Source organism: Phyllobates terribilis, unplaced genomic scaffold (genome assembly GCF_046119375.1).
Source record: "Phyllobates terribilis strain yellow unplaced genomic scaffold, ASM4611937v1 Scaffold_3__8_contigs__length_932513732, whole genome shotgun sequence".
Taxonomy (NCBI): Eukaryota; Metazoa; Chordata; class Amphibia; order Anura; family Dendrobatidae; genus Phyllobates; species Phyllobates terribilis.
Genome location: NW_027362763.1, coordinates 779,859,819 through 779,871,200, shown reverse-complemented (window position 1 = coordinate 779,871,200; position 11,382 = coordinate 779,859,819).

The following is an 11,382-nucleotide window of genomic DNA, read 5'->3' as shown; positions in this document are numbered from 1 at the left end:
CACCCTCAGTCATTTTCTGCAGGGTTCTCCTTACCGCCTTCCGGATGGAAAAATCAGCTAACCTTGGAGTCGGAGCTGCCGCCATGCCACGAACTGCCTTTGTGAGAAATTCAATCTGCTGCTGCTGTTGTCAGTGCTGGACTTCTTGCTGCTGCTATTTCTGGAGCTGCTGTTGCTGGATCTGTTGCATAAGCAGCTTACTTGACTCCTGTTGCTGCTGTAGCTGTTGCTGCTGCTGGACTTGCACCAGGTGTTTAACCAGGTCGTCCATGCTGTCTGACGATGCTAGCTTATGGCTACCTTCACCCATGAAATGCAGCACCTCTGTAGCAGTCACTCGTGTTCCCTGGGAATGCTGCCCGCACTTCTAACACCAATTGTGGGAATGCTACTCACTCGGTTGCGTGGTGAAGTAATACAGGAACCATTTCCATTTAAATGTCCATGCTGATTTATTGGTGCTTCATGAACCATGCCAGGGGCAATGGAAAATAAATGGCCTTTCAGTGCAGGCAAAACAAAGTAAATAGTTCTTAACAAAGTCACTTTAGCGACAGTTCGGGACACACAGGCTGGATAGCATCCAGTATACTGGCTCAGTCTGGAGATATCACACAGGAGGACTTCTTACCTCCAGATACAGACCATGTGTCAAACAAACAGACTCCATTTTACCTTGTGAACCACACCCAGGGGTGGGTATGTGGGCAGCCTGAGAGATGGGCGGGTAAAACCAACATATAAAATGTCAGTAAACACCTACTGTTCTACTAATCAAGCAAACATATACAGCGTGAAACTGGACCCAATCAGGGTGAGTAAGGAAGCCGGGTGTAGCATCGGTGTCTCTGCCCCCTGCTAGGCAGAGACGCCGTCCCACTCACCTCCTTGCTCCCCACGCTCCCCGCTCTGCGTTCTCCAGCGCTCCTCTTCCTGCTGCCGGCTCCCTCCCTCTTAAAGGGGCCGCGCGCGCCTTCCTAAGGAGTCCCCGGCCAATAGCCGAGGATCCTCCCATATATAAGGCACCTCCTCCAAAATGGAGGTGCCCGAGCAAAAGTTGTTGCACAGTGTTTCTGACCTCTGCTTCAGCCCTCAGGTCCCTTTGCTAGCCTGACTACCAGTCTTGCCCGCCTGCCTGTTACCTGCCGTGCCTGCCAGCCCGCTCACCTGGGAGCACTTGCCTGTTGCCTGCCTGTTACCTGCCATGCCTGCCAGCCCACTCACCTGGGAGCACTTGCCTGTTGCCTGCCTGTTACCTGCCGTGCCTGCCAGTCTGCTCACCTGGGAGCACTTGCCTGTTACCTGCTTGTTACCTGCCGTGCCTACCCGGAGGCTCCTGCCGTCACTTGCCATGACCACCTGCCAGCCCACCTAGAGACTTCTGCCGTCACTTGCCGTGTCTACCTGATAGCCTACCTGGAGGCTTCTGCTCGCCAGCCTGCCTGCTGTGCCTACCTGCTATTCCGGTCAGTCCCTGCCATCTGTACTGTGGGAGTCACCTGCTCCCTTATAAGGTCCTCCCCAGAGTAGCACCTGGTCCCTCGGCTCGGTCCCTCCCTGGTAACGGAGTCGTTAGCCGCCGTACGACCAGGGTCGGTCTGAGTTGATACTTAGTTACGCCCCTCTGGGTCCCTCCTTGCACCGTAGCACAGAGGTTCCACCTCCCGGACCCGTAACACCGGGGAAGAGAACGGCCAACGCGTGTTGCCACAAAGTGTGGCTTCCTTAATTAATGTACCATATCTAATTACTCATTTAATATGACATAGGTGTGACTTGATAATACTATTGGTAACCTTTAGATATACTACTTGACCCTCTTGTCATTATGTCAGGTATTTTCTAATATATTTATATATTATATGGATCAAATTTAATCGTGATTAGTTATGGTACATCATTCTTGTTCGTGAATGCTTACCCTATATTTATGTTTACATATTGATGTTCTACAACATTTTTGCACATTAATGGGACATTTTTTGGTCGTCCTTTTAACCTTGTGTAATTATAATTGTGTTTTATTCTTGAATATATTTTTTCAATAAAATTAATAGTCAAGTACTCCGATTTTTTCTTTTTGGTATGATAGAGGACAAAGCTGTTGTAGATAGCAATCTGATGAAGTAGATTGCTTCCTTCTTATAGCAGGCCCTGGTTTTCCGCTTCACCAGATATAGTTGAAGCACCTGGTCTGACATACACTTGCCATAAATTTACTGTAGACTGTTACACAGACCGTTTTTTCTTTGTCCCTGGTGGTGTCCCTGTCTCTGACTGCCACAGTGGTGTCCGTATGCAGCGTGGTCAGCATGTTGATGTCTTTTCGGTCATTCCACCTCACCGCAAGGAGATGGTCCCTTGCAAGTGCGATTGACACCCCCTTCTCGAAATGTCTGGACAGCAATTATGATGGCAAGCCTATTCGATTTCTACTCACCGTCCCACAGACCCCTGTATTTGCAAGATGGAGGGATTTATATAGGGGGACACTTGTATAATAATTGTCGGTGTACTTATGGTACACTTGGTGCAGAAATGGCATTATTAGTTCCCAAGCAATTTTACACAGGATGCCAATTGTCTGTTGTCAGCTTGGAGGATTTATTTGGCAGTCCCTACCTTCATAAATCAGAAAACTGGACATGTACCCCGTTGTGCTCTCGCACATTTTATAGAATTTAATTCCATACTTGCTGCGCTTGGAAGGAATAAATTGGCGGAAGGAAAGGTGACCCTTAAAGCTCATAAGTTAATCGTCAACTACTACATTTTGGTCAGGGGTATACAAACTTAAAAATTTATGTTTTAGGAAATTTAAGATCTTAATTTGTTAAGGCGATCATAGTTGGGATCATTTCTTGGTGGGGGGCTTGGAAATTGTCACTAAAATGCATAAATCACATTACGGCTTCACATTGCGATCATGTCATGACAGTTGCAAATGCAGTACTACTGTGGACAGACATTGTTGCCCATTAGGAGCGGAGAGTGTTTCATTTTTTACCAAACCAATATTGAGGGTAATGTCCAATTTTTTTTTATTTCAGGGACACTTGCAGAGATCCATGAATGGGAATAGAAGGCTGTGGGTTTTTGGGAAATATATTGATTGGCTGAGTTTTGTTTGTTGGGTAATAAATTCTAAGACTTCATGGGTGCCAAAAATTTTGAAAAACTTAACGGGGGGTAAAATTGGGGACATCAAGTTTTATTCCTGGGATTGCTAAAAACTGCGGTATTTGCAGGGAAAATAAATTGGCGGGATACCACAATGGAGGGGGGAATGCAGAACTTTTCTCTACTTTTGACCTTTCAGCAGTGACGACTAATTCCACTACCATCGGGCTGTGGGATCCCATAGAGGAAGAGGAGTCCTCACTATGTGAAGACATTTTTGCTTCAGAAGCGGATTCTGCCGGAGCAGTGAAGGTGTATCAACATTGTGCCGGCCATTCTATTACTATTCTATACCTGCCTAACAACAACAAAAAATGTAGACCTAATCTAACACACTCGTAATTTATTTTTTAACTTTTGAAAAAAAAAAGTGAACGTAAATTAGCTACGATCACAGGACTAATTAGGAGATTAGGGAGCACAGGGAAGGATTCATAGTTGAACATGAAATTTTATTTCACTTTCAATGACAGGGCAGCACTTGAACATAGTGTATTTCTCTTCTCTCCCAGACCAACTACAGGGATAGAAGAGACAGACATGGCCCCAGTGTGGTTCTGTTTTATAATCATTGATGACTTTAATCACTGGGATAGGATTTATTTAGTATCAGGAACCAGATGTGCCCGCTATTTTGCTTCAGGGAGAAGAGGAGGTGGGTTGAGGGATGGTGACACCGGTACCGAGGTACCATGGGGGAATTGGGGGCACTATTTCTCTCTCCTCTGACATATTAAATTATGTCACAGGAGAGGGAAATTATTTGTAAAGGGAATCTGTCAGCAGGTCCTTGCTATTTAATCTGAGAGTAACTTAGTATAAAGCATGAGACCCTGATTCCATGCATCTGTCACTTACTAGACTGTGTGCTGTTGCTTCAATACAATCAATGTTTTATCAGCAGGAGATTATTACTACAGGACTACATCTCACATGCAGAGCAGTCCAGCTAATCTGTATAACCCCGCCCCCACCACTGAGTAGCAGCTTGCTGACACTGTACACAGGAAGTTGCCAGTCATGGGTGTCTGCGAGGTTATACACAGAGCAGACACAAAGCTCTGCTAAATCTCCATCAGACAAACAAGGATTCTATGAAAACTGCACCAAGCAGCCCAATAAGTGACACATCTCTGGAATCAGACTTTCTTGCTTTATGTTATGCTGCTCTCAGATTATATAGCAAAAAGCTGTTGAGAGATTCCCTTAAGTTGCACATAACTTTTTTGTTGTGATTGTGGCTATTCATGGAATAACAGTGATCACATGTTCAGAGACCGGAAAACATGTACCGATCGTATTCTTCTGGGTCTCAGCAATTTCCGCTAGCTGAAAACCCAGAGTTTTTGTCCATTTTGTCAAAATAAAAATAATTATAATTTCGACAATTTTGTGTCTCTAGCAAAATATGTCCGCAACATAAAATACAACTCGTCGTAAGTCCTGTACTTTTATTTTGGGGAGAAGGAAAAAAAGAAAAGCAGGGCTGTGGACTTAGAGGCTGAGAATCATATCGAGTCTAAGTTCAGTACAAAATAAAAATGGTAAAAATCATATTTTATTAATTTTGTGGAATAATAATTATTTTATTGCATAACTTGCTGAATTTTTACTATTGTTTATTTCACTAAATTTGTGATTACATATTATCATGGTTGGAGGCAGAAGTTTGGCTTACTGATGCCACAGTCCTGGTTAAAAAGGTTTCCCACCACAAGAAGTGAAGGCATATCTGTGGAATAAATAATACAAAAATTAGAATATATAGACCCATTTTAATTTGAATCAGTTTTTCTAGATTATGGGGGTACCAAATAACCTATCATATCCAGACCATTAACACCTCTATAGATTTAAAAAAGTATAACCAGTAATTCAAAATTGTCTCAAAGCTGACGAAGCTATACGCGAAACGCGCGTTGGGGTACTGGGCGGTGTAATTCAGCATCATGTCACATGGTCTGTATTGTTGTACATTATGGTTAACTCTTTGTTGCCCTGGAAAAAGGCTACCTATTGTGATTAAGGGTTATTGATGTAGTTATGGTATGCCTATCTATGTTGGTAGCATTAAGAATACCTTTACTGTGATATTGATTTATTAATAAATGTTGTCTCCGCCCTGCATGTTTCGCGCTCTTTACAGAGCCAATGAACATGCAGGGATTGCCAGCCAGTCACTGTAATGCCGCAGCCATGTTAGTTGTGGGCATTACAGTGATTGACTGGCCGCACAGCGTCACCTCGAGTATTTAAAACCGGGCGCCGCCATCTTGGACACAGTCACTCCGGATCAGACAGTGTAGGGACAGCGCTGCTGATTTAGGGAGAGATATAAACTGCGAAATAGTTAGTGTAGGGTCTGTAAAGGCTGCCAGATCAAACAAACAGTCCTTCTCAGGACTAATATCCATCCCAGATATCAGGCAGGCAGGCTGTATAGGAGACGCAGTGGTTATACCAGCAAACGCTGCATTACAGTCCTGTGTGCTGCTCCTGTTGCTGAAATTGCTGGACATAGCTCCAGGTCTCAGGGGACAGGAAAAATCCTTTTTTTTTTTCATCTAAATCCTCTTTTTTTTTCCCTCCTTCACACTGTATAAATACCCGTCTTATTAACCTTTTGGCGTCCCCCCCCCCCCCCAAAAAAAAAGCGTGTCTCTGATTTTTCAGACACAAATATATCTGTTGAAAATAGTCAGGTGTAGGCTAGAGAAACAGAAGTGTTGTTTTGCACTTCCACGGTTCAAACCTCTGTATTATCCAGTTTTGGGCCTTTGGTATCTAAAAAAACACAGTTTGAGTGTGTCGCTCACTGTTCAGCCACATTTAGATCTATTTAAAAAAATCTGGTATACCCCAGTAAACAATAACTGTGGTTTTGCCATCCCACGGTAAAAAATCTCTATTATTCAGGTTTTGGTATTTTTTACGTAAAGAAAAACAGTAATAGTTTCTCCCTGATTGTTCAGATTGTTTAAAAGAGTCGGGTGTAGGCCAGAGAAATAGAACTGTGGTTTTCCTCTTCCACAGTTCTAATCTACTTTTTATTACCCTTTTTCCATTGATAGTGCAAGTGTAAGCTATTTTACTTCCTTTACAATGGGCAAGGCGCGTGGCAAGGGACGTGGAAGTGGACGTTCTGGTGATGGTTCGTGCAGAGGACGGGGCCGTGGCCAAGGTGAAAATGTGCCACAACCAACAGCCACATCTTCTCGCTCCCACTTCTTGACCGAATTACTAGGGAAGCACAGAACAACACCAGTATTGAGAACTGATCAGTGTGAACAGGTTATTAATTGGATAGCAGATAATACTTTCAGTTACCTGGGCACCACCACCTCCGGTCTGTCTTCCACACGGTCAACTCTTAGTAGCCGTGAGTCTCGACCGCATACTCCTCCTCACCCTGATGCTCCTTCCTCCCACCATGCCCAGTGTCATCAGACAGCAATTGATTCCACACTTGGACACTCTGAAGAGCTGTTCACTGGTCCATTTCCAGATTTGTGCCCCTCGCCTGATACGCTTGAAGTGGTGGAAGAGGAGATCCCATGTAGCGATGCCCAAATATTTGAACAGACATGGCCACAGGAAGTCGACGCTGGCAATTTGTCACAAGAGGTGGACGATGACGAGACACAATTGCCAGCAAGTGAGGAGGAGCATCGTGGTGCGCAAGTGGAAGAGGAGGAGGTGGTGGATGATCTAGTAACTGACCCAACATGGCAGGAGGACATGCAGAGTGAGGCCAGCAGCACACAGGGGGAGGGAGGCAGAGTACCCCAACAGGCAGGAAGAAGCAGTGTGGTGGCCGCAGACAGAAGGCGGGCAACCGTTCCACGTAACACCAACACGAGGGACGTTGCCAGTACAAGCGGTAGGTCTTCCAGAGTCTGGAATTTTTTTAAAGACTCTGCTGATAACCCCAAAAAGGCCATATGTTCCACCTGCCATGCCAGCATCAGCAGGGGTGACAAAACTACCAGCCTGACCACCACCAGCATGATCAGGCACATGGCAGCAAAGCACCCGACTTTGTGGGGCGAAGCCCAGGGTCCACGACCAGTGTCAGCGGGTGTCACCACTGCTTCTTCCACTGTTGTGCGTGCAATAGAACCCCCTGTTGTGTATGCAAGACAATCCCCTGTCCATACTGCATGTAAAGATGCCCCCTCCTCTCAGTCTTCACTTGTTATGGCAGTTTCTCAAGAAACAGCATCAACGTCCACGTCCACGTCTCCCACCGCAGCGTTCAATTGTCCATATCCCAGACCTTTGAACGAAAGCGGAAATTCGCACAGTCCTAAATTCGCACGTTTCACGACTGCTTGCGTTGGAAATGCTGCCTTTTAGGCTGGTGGAGACTGAATCCTTCCGCAATCTTATGGCGGTGGCCGTCCCTCGGTACTCGGTCCCCAGCCGACACTATTTTGCCCGGTGTGCCATCCCCGCACTACACAAGAACGTGTCCCAAAGCATCTGCCGTGCCCTCAACAACGCAGTCACTGGGAGAGTCCACCTGACAACGGACACGTGGACAAGTGCTTGTGGCCAGGGACGGTACATCTCTCTGACGGCACACTGGGTAAACATAGTAGAAGCCGGGACCCAGTCGGACCTTGGGACGGAACACGTCCTCCCCACACCGAGGATTGTGGGCCCTATGTCAGTCATAGTTGCCCCCACAGTGTATAGCTCCTGCGCATCATCCTCCTCCTCCTCCTCATGTTCAGCCTCCATCTCCAATATCACCACATCAGTTACAAGCTGGAAGCACTGCAGTACTGCCTCCGCCAAGCGGCAACAGGCTGTGCTGAAACTCATAAGCTTAGGTGATAAACGTAACACTGCTTGTGAGTTGTGGACAGCTGTGAAAGAGCAGGCAGATCTGTGGCTGAGACCGCTGAACCTACATCCCGGCATGGTCGTGTGTGACAATGGCCGTAACCTGGTGGCGGCTCTGAGGCGAGGTGAGATCACACACGTACCATGCCTTACTCATGTGCTTAACCTCGTGGTTCAGCGGTTTCTTAAATCGTACCCCGAGTTGCCAGATCTGCTCGTGAAAGTACGCCGCCTGTCAGCTCATTTTCGCAAGTCGGCTACAGCTTCCGCCGCCCTTGCTGTGTTGCAGCAGCGTTTGCAGCTTCCGGCACACCGACTGGTGTGTGATGTCCCCACACGTTGGAACTCTACCCTCCACATGTTGCAAAGGATTTGTGAGCAGAAGAGAGCAGTTGTGGAGTACCAGATGCAACAAGGCCGTCGATATTCAGGTCAGACTCCACACATAAGACCTCAGGAGTGGACCTGGATGTCTGACATATGTACCATCCGACAAACTTTGAGGAGGCCACCAAGATGGTGAGTGGCGATGACGCCATCATTAGTGTCAGCATCCCACTTGTCTGTCTTTTGCAACGCTCTCTGCAGAGAATTAAAGAGGAGGCATTGCAGCCAGAGTATGATCAGATGGATCAAGAAGCCGTAGTGGGCGATTACACACAGCCCAGCCTCATCTCATCCCAACGTGCATTGGGGGACAATTAGGGAGAGGAGGAGGAGGAAGAACAGGAGCTGCTATAATGCTCTGTAGATGGTAGTACCTGTACAAGTGTCATACCGTCGGTTCAGCGTGGGTGGCCTGAGGACTGGGGGGAGGAGGAGGAGGAGGAGGAGAGCATGGTCAGTCGTCATCTTGGTGAGGACACGGAAATCTTGCCCGTTACCAGTCTGGCACGCATGGCTGACTTTATGTTACGCTGCCTTAACCGTGACCCTCGCGTTGTCAAAATGTTGGGTGACAGTCATTACTGGTTGGTGACACTTTTAGACCCCCGCTACAAGGAGAATTTTCACTCTCTTATTCCTGAGGTGGAGAGGTCTACAAAAATAGGGCAGTACCAGAAGGCCCTTGCTGCAGAACTCTTAAAAAAATTCCCATCTGAACACGCTAGCGGCAGAGGTCACAGTTCGTTGCCCAACCAAGACGTACAGGCGAGAGAGATGCAACTCCAATCCAGCAGAGGCAGGGGAACACTGTCAACGTTCTGGGACAGATTTCTGACACCCTCTCAGCTTACAGGCCCTGAGGCGCAGGGTACTCTCACAAGGAGTGGAAAGTTTCAAAAGATGGTGAGGGAGTACCTTGCCGACCGTACCAGCGTCCTCCGTGATTCCTCTGTGCCTTTTAATTATTGGGTATCCAAGCTGGACACTTGGAATGAACTTGCTCTGTACGCCTTGGAGGTCCTGGCCTGCCCTGCCGCTAGCGTGTTATCGGAGAGTGTTTTTAGTGCCGCTGGGGGAATTATAACTGATAAGCGCACTCGCCTGTCAACTGACAATGCTGACAAGCTGACCCTTATCCAAATGAACAAGGGCTGGATTGGGCCAGACTTCTCATCACCATCAAATGACAGCAGAGTAACATAAATTCAAATCCACTGTGTTATTTCGGGAGGTGTATTCACATGCACCGCTTCACACCCACACATGGGTATACGCTTCCTCATTTCGGCTGTTTTATGTTCTTCTCCTTATCCTCAGCCTCCACCACCACTATACCACGAGGGTGCCAACATTGCAAGTTCCTCCGTCCTTATTTTTGTCAGCTTTTGCATGGAAGGCATAAGCAAATCCTATGGGAGACCCACTCCGCAATAATGGGACTTATGTTTGTAATATGCTGTACTGCATGGTTCTTGTAAGGGGCATTGCAAGTTGCTCCGTCCTAATTTTTGGAAGCTTTTGCTTGTAAGGCATAAGCAAATCCTATGGGAGACCCACTCCGCAATAATGGGACTTATGTTTGTAATATGCTGTACTGCATGGTTCTTGTAAGGGACATTGCAAGTTGCTCTGTCCTAATTTTTGGAAGTTTTTGCTTGGAAGGCATAAGCAAATCCTATGGGAGACCCACTCCGCAATAATGGGACTTCTGTTTGTAATATGCTGTACTGCATGGTTCTTGTATGGGGCATTGCAAGTTGCTCCGTCCTAATTTTTGGAAGCTTTTGCTTGTAAGGCATAAGCAAATCCTATAGGAGACCCACTCCGCAATAATGGGACTTATGTTTGTAATATGCTGTACTGCATGGTTCCTGTAAGGGGCATTGCAAGTTGCTCCATCCAAATTTTTGGAAGCTTTTGCTTGGAAGGCATAAGCAAATCCTATGGGAGACCCACTCCGCAATAATGGGACTTATGTTTGTAATATGCTGTACTGCATGGTTCTTGTAAGGGGCATTGCAAGTTGCTCCGACCTAATTTTTGGAAGCTTTTGCTTGGAAGGCATAAGCAAATCCTATGGGAGACCCACTCCGCAATAATAGGACTTATGTTTGTAATATGCTGTACTGCATGGTTCTTGTAAGGGGCATTGCAAGTTGCTCCGACCTAATTTTTGGAAGCTTTTGCTTGGAAGGCATAAGCAAATCCTATGGGAGACCCACTCCGCAATAATAGGACTTATGTTTGTAATATGCTGTACTGCATGGCTCTTGTAAGGGGCATTGCAAGTTGCTCCGTCCTAATTTTTGGAAGCTTTTGCTTGGAAGGCATAAGCAAATCCTATGGGAGACCCACTCCGCAATAATGGGACTTATGTTTGTAATATGCTGTACTGCATGGTTCTTGTAAGGGGCATTGCAAGTTGCTCCGTCCTAATTTTTGGAAGCTTTTGTTTGGAAGGCATAAGCAAATCCTATGGGAGACCCACTCCGCAATAATGGGACTTATGTTTGTAATATGCTGTACTGCATGGTTCTTGTAAGGGGCATTGCAAGTTGCTCCGTCCTAATTTTTGGAAGCTTTTGCTTGGAAGGCATCAGCAAATCCTATGGGAGACCCACTCCGCAATAATGGGACTTAGTTTGTAATATGCTGTACTGCATGGTTCTTGTAAGGGGCATTGCAAGTTGCTCCGTCCTAATTTTTGGAAGCTTTTGCTTGGAAGGCATAAGCAAATCCTATGGGAGACCCACTCCGCAATAATGGGACTTATGTTTGTAATATGCTGTACTGCATGGTTCTTGTAAGGGGCATTGCAAGTTGCTCCGTCCTAATTTTTGGAAGCTTTTGCTTGGAAGGCATAAGCAAATACTATGGGAGACCCACTCCGCAATAATGGGACTTATGTTTGTAATATGCTGTACTGCATGGCTCTTGTAAGGCGCATTGCAAGTTGCTCCGTCCTAA